The sequence below is a fragment of the Schistocerca serialis genome, chromosome 8, assembly GCF_023864345.2.
Source record: "Schistocerca serialis cubense isolate TAMUIC-IGC-003099 chromosome 8, iqSchSeri2.2, whole genome shotgun sequence".
Classification (NCBI taxonomy): domain Eukaryota; kingdom Metazoa; phylum Arthropoda; class Insecta; order Orthoptera; family Acrididae; genus Schistocerca; species Schistocerca serialis.
This window is the reverse complement of record NC_064645.1, coordinates 579,952,466-579,962,475: the sequence shown is the minus strand read 5'-3', so window position 1 is coordinate 579,962,475 and position 10,010 is coordinate 579,952,466. Positions and strand designations below refer to the sequence as shown.

The following is a 10,010-nucleotide window of genomic DNA, read 5'->3' as shown; positions in this document are numbered from 1 at the left end:
ACCCCCACAAAAGGATGAAAGGAAAAAAGTCTATCGCTTACTACATTTTCGACGTTCGTCCGGTAAAACTACCATAAGAGGCGTGACACTTTAATGTATTAGTTCTGTACTGCTAACCGTATTCGTGACAAATTTTGCTGACAGATTCACGTATGGACCAGAAGAATTACGAGTATATAGTTGTACGAGACATAATTCAGGAGAATGGACTCATAAACACTGAGATGTGTGAAAAACTTCCGCCTTATGTACCGTGTTTAAATTCATTGCTACTACCTCTTTTCGCTGACGTTATTCACAAATGTCGCTGAATCGTCTTACAAAAGTATGTCATACGTACTATAGTTCTGGAAATATGACGTCAAATGCTGAGACACATGAAAAATTGTCCCACCATACATGTTCTTTACTACTGACTCTATTCGCAACACATTTCGCATACAGTATCCGCTACTGCCGCTGAATGTAACTACAAAAATAAATCACTGTACTACACACAGTTCAGGAGATATGACGTCATAAGCATCGAGTGCGTGAAGAACTGCTGCATCATGTGAGACGTTTAAATTTGTTACTTTTTTGCTACTAACTTTGTTCGCAACACATTTCGCAGACAGCAACGTCATATACCACTGGACTGCCTGCAACTGTATGTCATTGTACGCTACATAGTTCAGGAAATACAGCGTCGTAAGACTCGAGCTGCATGAAAATCAAAGTGCAGGCCGAAATTTTCTAGAGGCACATGTGGAGTACAAGTACAAATAAGTGTGAAAATTTTTAAATATATATTAATTTTATTTAACATATGCATACAAGGGGAAAGTAACGGGTAAACTGATCATCCTTAAACCCATGGAATTATTACAACCAAAACTGGCTCATATCTTAGTTACGGTCTCTGGGGATAAGAACGACCAGCCTCCCATTGGGGAGACGATGATAACTTTGAGACAGAAGGGTGGAGGAGCGGATGGACAGACAGCTAGGGGGATGGAGGATACGGAAAAATATAGGGGGGAGAAGACGATGGGCAGAGAGAGAGGGGAAGGGGGAAATGGATAGAGAAATGGAATAGGAAGAGATTGACATAGAGGGGGAAAGAAGAAGATGGACAGGAAAGAAGAGGAAAATGGAAATTTGTGCTAAGGTCTTATGGGATCTAACTTCTGAGATCATCGGTCCCTAAGCTTACACACTACTTAATCTAACTTAAACTAGCGTACGCTAAGGACAACACACACACCCACGCTAGAGGGAGGACTCGAACCTCCGACAGGATGAGCCGCGCGAGCCGTAACAAGACGCCCCTAGACCGCGTGGATACCCCCGTGGCAGGAAAGAAAGGAATAGACGAACATGAGGACGGCGAGAAGGAGTTGGACAGAGAGAGGCACCTGAGGAGATGGACAAACAGCGAGGAAATGAGCTAATGGCAGGAGGATGAGATCGACAGCGAGGGAAGGAGCAGGTAGACAGGGATAGGGGTGAGGACCAGATGGAAAAGGGGAGGAGAGAGGGACCAAAAAGAGGGAAGTTAGATTGTGAGACAGGCAGGAAGAGATGAAAAGAGAGAGGACGCCGGAGGATGTGGACAGAGAAAGGAAGGAGGTGAAGTAGATTGAAAGAGGAGGAGTAAGGAGGAGGTGGACAGAGAGAGGGTGAAGGAGAAAATTGACTGATAGAAGACTGGAGTAAAAGAAAACTGGGCAGCTCCGGGTATATGATCCGGAATGACGTCAGTGCCCGTTACCATTCTATCCCTGCTGAGAACAGTCAAATTGTCTGCTTTGTTTGTTTTTGATGTTTGGAAGCAGTACCGAGAAAGCACTGGAACTCTTCAGGGCATACACCGACAAGCATGACCTCGCCACTATTGCCGAGGTGGAATTGGATGCCGTGCCGACGTGGCACTGGTGCGTTCTGCCTCGAGTGGGTGTGTGATATTGGTTGCAAACGCCCATTCTGTAACGCAGTCACCCGCATTCACATCTTTCACAATACTAGATGCAATCACTGGTACTTCATTATCCACAATGACGCTACTGTGATGATGCTGTGCGGGTTGGAAGCGATTTTATGATTTCCGTATCATAGCAAGTTTGTTTTCGTGACTTGAAAGAAACGATATTAGCAACGTTCTCTGTTAGTGTCCACCATTTGTAGTTTCTTAAAGGTTCGTTTAATGTGGTACAGTGTGTATATTGGACTGACATCAGTGAAAATTAGTGTCGGAGCGGGATTCGAATCCGGGTTTCCTCCAGTACGCAAGCGGTCGCTTTCAACGCTTCGGCTATCCGTACGCGAATCACGGAGTAGGAGGAGGAGATTAGTCTTTAACGTCCCGTCGACAACGAGGTCATTAGAGACGGAGCGCAAGCTCGGGTGAGGGTAGGATGGGGAAGGAAATCGGCCGTGCCCTTTCAAAGGAACCATCCCGGCATTTACCTGAAGCGATTTAGGGAAATCACGGAAAACCTAAATCAGGATGGCCGGAGACGGGATTGAACCGTCGTCCTCCCGAATGCGAGTCCAGTGTGCTAACCACTGCGCCACCTGGCTCGGTCGCGAATCACGACCCAATCCAAACTCCCATATGTCGTCTTCCGTATGTCACAACCTGCACTCGTACGTTACGTATATTCCCGTCCTGGAAAGACATATACTGAGAGTCGACGGCCTGGTATAGGCGAGTAAATAAGATATGACAAAATGGCTCTGAGCACTATGGGACTTAACTGCTGAGGTCATCAGTCCCCTAGAACTTAGAACTATTTAAATCTAACTAACCTAAGGACATCACACACATCCATGCCCGAGGCAGGATTCGAACCTGCGACCGCAGCGGTCGCGCGGTTCCAGACTGTAGCGCCTAGAACCGCTCGGCCACCCCGGCCGGCAAGATATGACAGTTCCTGTGATATTAAGAGGTATGATGCATTGTACATTTGGATGGTAATTCGCAACTACGAATACATTTCCTGTATTTCCTTCAATCAAGGATGCATGCCTGAAGAAACATTGTTTCGTATTCATAAACAAAGGTATTGTCACTCCGCTGCAGAGTGAAAATCTCATTCTGGAAACGGCCCCAGGCTGTGGCTAAACCATATCTCCGCAATATCCTTTCTTTCAGGATTGCTAGTTCTGCAAGGTTTGCAGGAGAGCTTCTGAAAAGTCTGAAAGGTAGGAGGCGAGATACTGGCAGAAATATAGCTGTGAGGACGGGGCGTGAGTCGTGCTTGGGTAGCTTAGACGGTAGAGCACTTGCCCGCGAAAGGCAAAGGTCCCGAGATCGAGTCTCGTTCCGGCACACAGTTTTAATCTGCCGGGAAGTTTCAAATCAGCGCACACTCCGCTGCAGAGTGAAAATCTCATTCTGCAAAAGTATTGCCAGTTTATAAAGATAATGTGGTCGGGTTTCCTCGTATGACCACACTGACAGGCCAGTTAAACAGGATATAGGTAATGTTACTTTAGGTAATGTTCCATGCACTGGGCCGGCAGCTATGGCCGAGCGGCTCTAGGCGCTTCAGTCCGGAACCGCACTGCTGCTACGGTCGCGGGTTCGAATCCGGCCTCGGGCATGGCTGTGTGTGATGTCATTAGTTTGGTTAGGTTTAAGTAGTTCCAAGTCCAGGGGACTGATGACCTCAGATGTTCCATAGTGCTTAGAGCCATTTGAACCAAGCACTGTCTGGGGTTGGCCAAGGGCTAGTGTTCTCGAATGCACGGCAGAAGCTGGTGGATTCTTCGGCTCGTTTTACAGTCAGGATGCAGAACCGCCAAACTCGGATGGACTACCACGCGTGGGAACGCTAGTGCGCGGCGCTGAGGCCGTGAGTAGGGCGCTGAGTGGCCGCCGCCCCCGCCCGGCCCCGCCGCCGCCGCCTCCTCCACCGCCACCGCCACGGCAGCCGCGCTCTCGCAGATATCGATCCGCGGAATCCCGCCCGGCCCGGGGCTGGCTGGCCGGCCGGCGAGTGCAGCTGCGGCCCAGCCGAGCCACGCGGACTCCACGTGGCCGTGGCACCGTGCGCCCCTCTCTGTTGCGCCGTAAACACGGCCACACACCGATCACTGCGTCGCCACAGAATTACACTCATGAACCGAAACCTAATGACCATCTGCTCAGCTGCATGTCGGTCCACCTCTGGAATACAACACAATTTCTTTTAGGATTCTGGAAGTCTCCGATAGGTTTCTCGAGGAATGTAACAGCAGATGTCTACGTACAGGTACTCAACGTAAAGCAAAGTTCCATGTTCTCGCCGAGGCGGGCCAATAGATATCGACACTAACCGACCACTGTGTCATCCTCTGACAATGTTGTTGTTGTGGTCTTCAGTCCTGAGACTGGTTTGATGCAGCTCTCCATGCTACTCTATCCTGTGCAAGCTGCTTCATCTCCCAGTACTTACTGCAACCTACATCCTTCTGAATCTGCTTAGTGTATTCATCTCTTGGTCTGCCTCTACGACTTTTACCCTCCACGCTGCCCTTGATGCCTCAAAATATGCCCTACCAACCAATCCCTTCTTCTTGTCATGTTGTGCCACATACTCCTCTCCTCCCCAATTCTATCCAATACCTCCTCTTTAGTTATGTGATCCACCCATCTATATTTGGTATGGAGGGGTATGATGTCGGTTTACCGCTCCCCCCGGGAATTGTAGGCTTTGTAGGCTGAAGCACCTCATTAGTCATAATCACAAAGTTAGTACTCCTTCCTTCCCCTCCCCCTCCCTCTACCCCATCCCCACTCCCCCCTGGCCCCTCCCCCCTACCCCTGCTCCAGTCTTCCGAATAACGAAAAATTCTTGCAGTACCAAGCATTGAATCCGGATTCATAACATCCAGATTCTGACCTTTGAGCTAAAGAGGCAGACGCAGGTTACGAAATTCCCGTAAATTTTGGGCCGATAGTTTGTAAACGCTGACCTGGCCCCCGGTAGTGTCCAAGACGTGTTCCATCGAGGTCAGATGAGGCGAGCTTGGTGGTCGTGAGTTCACTATCATGTTCCTCAAATCACTGTGGCACAATTATGACCTTGGGAAACGGACATTTTTCCAACTGGAAGGTTCCATCGCCGACGGGGAAAGCACAATGCACGGGGTGCAGGTCTTCCGCAGTAATGGCCACGTTGTCCAGAGCTGTCACGCAGCCTTAGATTATCACCTCAGTTCCCATGGACGCCTAGGTCAATGTCCCTCATATCATAATACTATGGCCCTCAGAAGAGTGCAAATAAATGTAAGAATTAGATATGTGGGAGCCTTTGGCCCACTGGTGGAGTACATACTGTAAAGGACTTGTGTCCAGTAGAGACTATGCGTAAACAAGATTTTATAAAGATGAAGAACATATTCGGCAGTACCTGTTAAAATGTTAGAGAGATTAAAAAAGCAGTTTTATAACTGTGCCAACAGACGTGGGACAAATTATAAAACTTGAACAAGGGTGAATGCCGTCGAGGCTTCGGCGAAAGAACAGTCAAAGTTAAAGAAGCATCAACCAAACTGAGGCTTAGAGCACTGTGACCGAACATGGTCTCTAGCCGGTGCGCTTGGGTGGTTGGTTCGTTTGGGAAGGGGACTAAACAGCAAGGACATCGGTCCCATCTTATTAGGGAAGGCAATCGTCTGTGCCCTTTCAAAGAAACCATCCCGGCATTTGCCTGAAGCGATTTAGGGAAATCACGCAAAACCTAAATGAGGATGACCAGACGCGGGTTTGAAACGTTGTCCTCCCGAATACGCGTCCAGTATGCTAACCATTGCGCTACCTCGCTCTGTCCGGTGCACCTGACAGTGCTTAGGGAAACGCCTAGTCCGGCATGTGACAGTGGTGAGGAGGTAGGCATCCAGGGCACATATTATTTACATGACCTTCCTACAAACGAGTTGCCTGAACAGACAGGCAAGTCACCAGCGTTCACGAAATCTTTCAGTTACTTCATAATGTAGAACAGAGCCAACATTTAAAGGACTTTCGCCTCACGCTTAGCTTTCATGTAACAGAGAAAAAATACAGCGTGGCGAAATTTAGGAGCAGGAAGCCGTGGCCGGCCGGTGTGGCCGAGCGGTTCTAGGTACTTAGTCTGGAACCACGTGCCCGCTATGGTCGCAGGTTCAAATCCTGCCTCGAGCATGGAGGTGTTAGGTTTAAGTAGTTCTAAGTTCTAGGGGATGATGACCTCACATGTTAAGTCCCATAGTGCTCAGAGCCATTTGAACCATTTGAATTTGGAAGCCTGGTGTGCCGATGGGCGCACGTCGGCGACAGACACTGAAACATGGCTTGAGTGGAACATCAGCGTCCTGTGATCTGGCCGGGCTTACGCTTGGTCGATGGTTCGAAGCATCCGTAATATAATTATGAAATGAAAGAATATGTCGAGGATTGTAAGTGCTGACCGAGTTTCCTGTTTTTCGAAACCAAGGTTCCTGAAAGGTCAGTGTAGAGGTCAAAAGAATGGCTTGGTTCCTAGTCTTCCACCCTGATGTGCCTAGTTCTACCAAGGTGCTTAGATGGTGGATAATAGTTGTAGAAAGCACCGGTAGTTAGTTTATTGTAGCAATGCAGTTATTGGGTTGTATGTAGTTAAAATTAGCGGAAGACGGGGAGGCTGAGCTGATAGTGGATGGTTGCTGGGCCCCTTGACGGGCTGAGTGGCTAGTTAATGTAAAATTTAATGAGATAACGTTGCATAAAAGCTAATCACTGTAATTGCTGAATAACTTCTGAAGTCGTTAATATTTATGGTCTGATTTTGTAACCCGATTAACAGAATAGTGGGTGACATTGGACGTTAAAGAAGAAAAGTTCAATCTCATCTATCCCTTGCCCACTGTAGTCGTAGCTCCCGATATCGTTGAGTCAACATGGAAACACACGGAGATCGTCAGCCGCATAGCTCCACGCTCAACAATATGCACTGAATGATATGCTTTGAATTATTGTTCCTGCATCAGACCGGTACTCTCTCGTTATATCTGCCACAAATCGCTGAATATCTTGCTCTATAGAGCGGACAAGCATCTGACCTCAAGTTCCGTGATGAGGTGTGGACTTGTAAGGCACGTGAACAGTTGGTCAGTGTTTCCTATATATTCGTTCCAGGTGCCGGGTCTTAACAACCCAACACTTGTCAATATCGCATGTTTTAGTGGGTTTCTCCATTTACAACCCGTATTATTGCTGGAATGATTCCACTCTAGTCTCTGCTCCAATTGCATACTTCACTTCCGGCATCGCGTGCCCGCAACACCCCCAGATTGCATTTAATCTCACGGCAGACACTGGTCATAATGTTTGCGTTTGCCAGTGTGCATAGTATAGTAGCTTCTATGGGCTGATTATTTCACATTAACACATTAACTTTCGGATGATTCCATTCGGCCACTACATGAAGAAAGGATGTTTACAAAATAAAGACGTCAGAGAAAAATTGTGCTATTCCAGGCGAATAAATTTTACAGCAAAGAAATTTTGAGAATGAAACACAGTGATTCACAAAATTTTCCATTCCTAAAATAGTCTTTTATTCTATGCTGTACACAACTGCGGGAGCAATTCTGCATCTTTTAGTTCTCACACTAGCATCATTATTGGAAACTATTGGTACTTGAACCTGTTCAGGAGTAAGAGACGTAGCCATATGAACAAAGAGTCATTTTGTTCATTTTGGAATTTTAAAGGCGTGAAATCAATTAATATCCTTGTTTAATACAAACCACTTAACATTATTTAAATTCAGTACATTGAATGTAGTAACTTAACGACTGATGTGGTGGTGGTGAAGAGAATACATCCATTTTGAGATAGCAGCGAGAAGTAGTTTTGGACTTCAAAGTGGCAGAAGTATTTGAAATAAAATTTTTAACTAGTTTTGAGGTTACTAATGCTGATTACTAGCAAATTGTCAGTGTGTTGGAAGTGTTATCTCGCCCGTTTGACTGAGACCTAAGCCTCTTGCTTGCATCTTATGCCCTTCCACGTAACTTAGGTTCTTCAGTACGGTTTGTAGACGCGGTTGTGTCAAAATTTTCGTTGGTCGAAGATAATCTGTTGTTCTGCACCACCTTGTAGGAAAAAAGAAACAAAACAGAAATCTACTGCTACACTCCAAGACTCACTAATAACAACAATTCTTTTACAGACTGCTACTAAAACAGCAATAAAATCAATAAAACTAAGCAAATAGTATAACGTTATTACAGAAGTGAAGAATAAAACATGTGCCTGTTTAGTGAAGAGCAAGTTGGCTAACTCAAATTCAAAAACATTCTGCTTTTAGTGTGGTGCAGTGTTAGATTTTCACATCAGTCGCTTTCTTCTCCCCAGCAGGGAATGAACTGTCACTCTTTCTCTTCAGTAAATATGGGGTGTAACGATACAAGTGTAGACATTTCTCTTGGTGGCCGAGGACGCTGTACTGATCAACAGCATATAGTACTCTCGCCATCTACAGACTTATAATTTTAACAAATACAAGTCATGATTTTAGGTTGGTTAGTACCCCCAAGTGCATGTTGCAACAGAAAGTCATTAATGTATATTTTCTCCTGTATAGCAAATCGGGTGTTGACATCCGTAGTAGTAAAGTACAACCATACTGAAAACATCAAGTCATAAAGTTTAAGATTTGTCAGTGGGAAGACTGTTCAACACAGATAAAAAAACAACCAGCACACTGATGTGTATATATATTAAGGTACCACATATTACAATTATCTGCAGTTGTACCCATTGCACCCTTTATTTATTAAAACACTCAGTATTTCTGTGACTATCCTAATCTCTTTCTCCTTTAAAACATTTATGATTTCATATACATTCTTGAAGTTACACGAATCGAAGATAAAATGACTGACCAAAAGTGGACCTACCTCTTTTTTCCATTTGCTCTTCTATTACACTACAGTATCAGATTATACATAAATGCTCCATTACAGTAGGGTCGTTTAGTAACGAAATCGTCGTCGGAAGAAAGGGCGATGTTCGGAAAAATTAGAAGCGAAGGAGTCTGAATTAAGAGTGCAGTAGGAATTCTTATTTTAAAAGCAGAGGAGAGAAAGCTAAAGATACAAAACATTGCTGTTGTTAACGGAAGAATGACTTCAGCAAAACTAAAGCTCATTCATTGGATTTCCCGATTTAGAAAATGCGTTCCACTGTGTGAATTGGTACAAGATGTTCGATATTGTCAGCAAAATAGGTGGAAGTTATTGTGAAAGATGGATAACGTACAATAAATACAAGAAGCAAGAGGGAATAACAAGAACGGAATCCCAGGAAAGAAGTTCTCGAAGTAAAAAGGAAGTAAGATAGCCCCTGCTGTTCACTCTGTACATTCAGGAAGCAATGACTGAAATAAAAGAAAGATTTGAAACTGCGACTAAAATTCGCGGCGGAAAGATACCAGTGACAAGATTCACTGATGACAGTCCCAGTGAAACTGAGGAAATTCCAGGATCTTTTGAATCAAATGAACTTTCATGAAACAGGATATGAACTGATCGTAAACTGAAGGACGATGAACATAATGAGAAGTAGTAGGAATGAGGTTATCGATAAAGTTAACATCGAAATTAGCTAGACGTGATCAATTTTTAAACTTTGCACAAAGGGGAGCTGTATTTTACATTTGTTTATTGAACAGTGAAAATTAGTTTTCAGTTACTGACGTAGAAAATCTCATTGGATAATTCACAAGGATAACATGCAATGAGAGTGATATTTTTGCAAAGATTTCAATCTGTCGCCGTTCGCGATAAGTTTTTCCGCGGCTGCGGCAGGTACCACGATGTTTGTGCTTGGGACAGTACCCGGCTCTACGCACACGGCATTCCGCCGGCAGCGCGCTTTTACGGCTGCACTACGCGGCAGCCCTCTGCATTAACAATACGCTGTTTCGCGCGTGTTCCTGGTCTTCACTGCAACACGACAAATGAGCTCGTGCATACTGCACGTAGTCGTAAAGTTACCCCACATTCTTTACTCTCCA

At 45.3% G+C, this 10,010-nt stretch overlaps 1 non-coding gene across 1 annotated transcript; it reads right to left on the bottom strand.

Annotated features, from left to right (window-relative positions):
• Positions 1 to 2,489: 2,489 nt before the first annotated feature.
• Positions 2,490 to 2,562, bottom strand: Trnaa-cgc (transfer RNA alanine (anticodon CGC)). The gene has a single exon. It is a non-coding gene; the product is annotated as a tRNA-Ala (tRNA).
• Between the last annotated feature and the right edge of the window lie 7,448 nt (positions 2,563 to 10,010).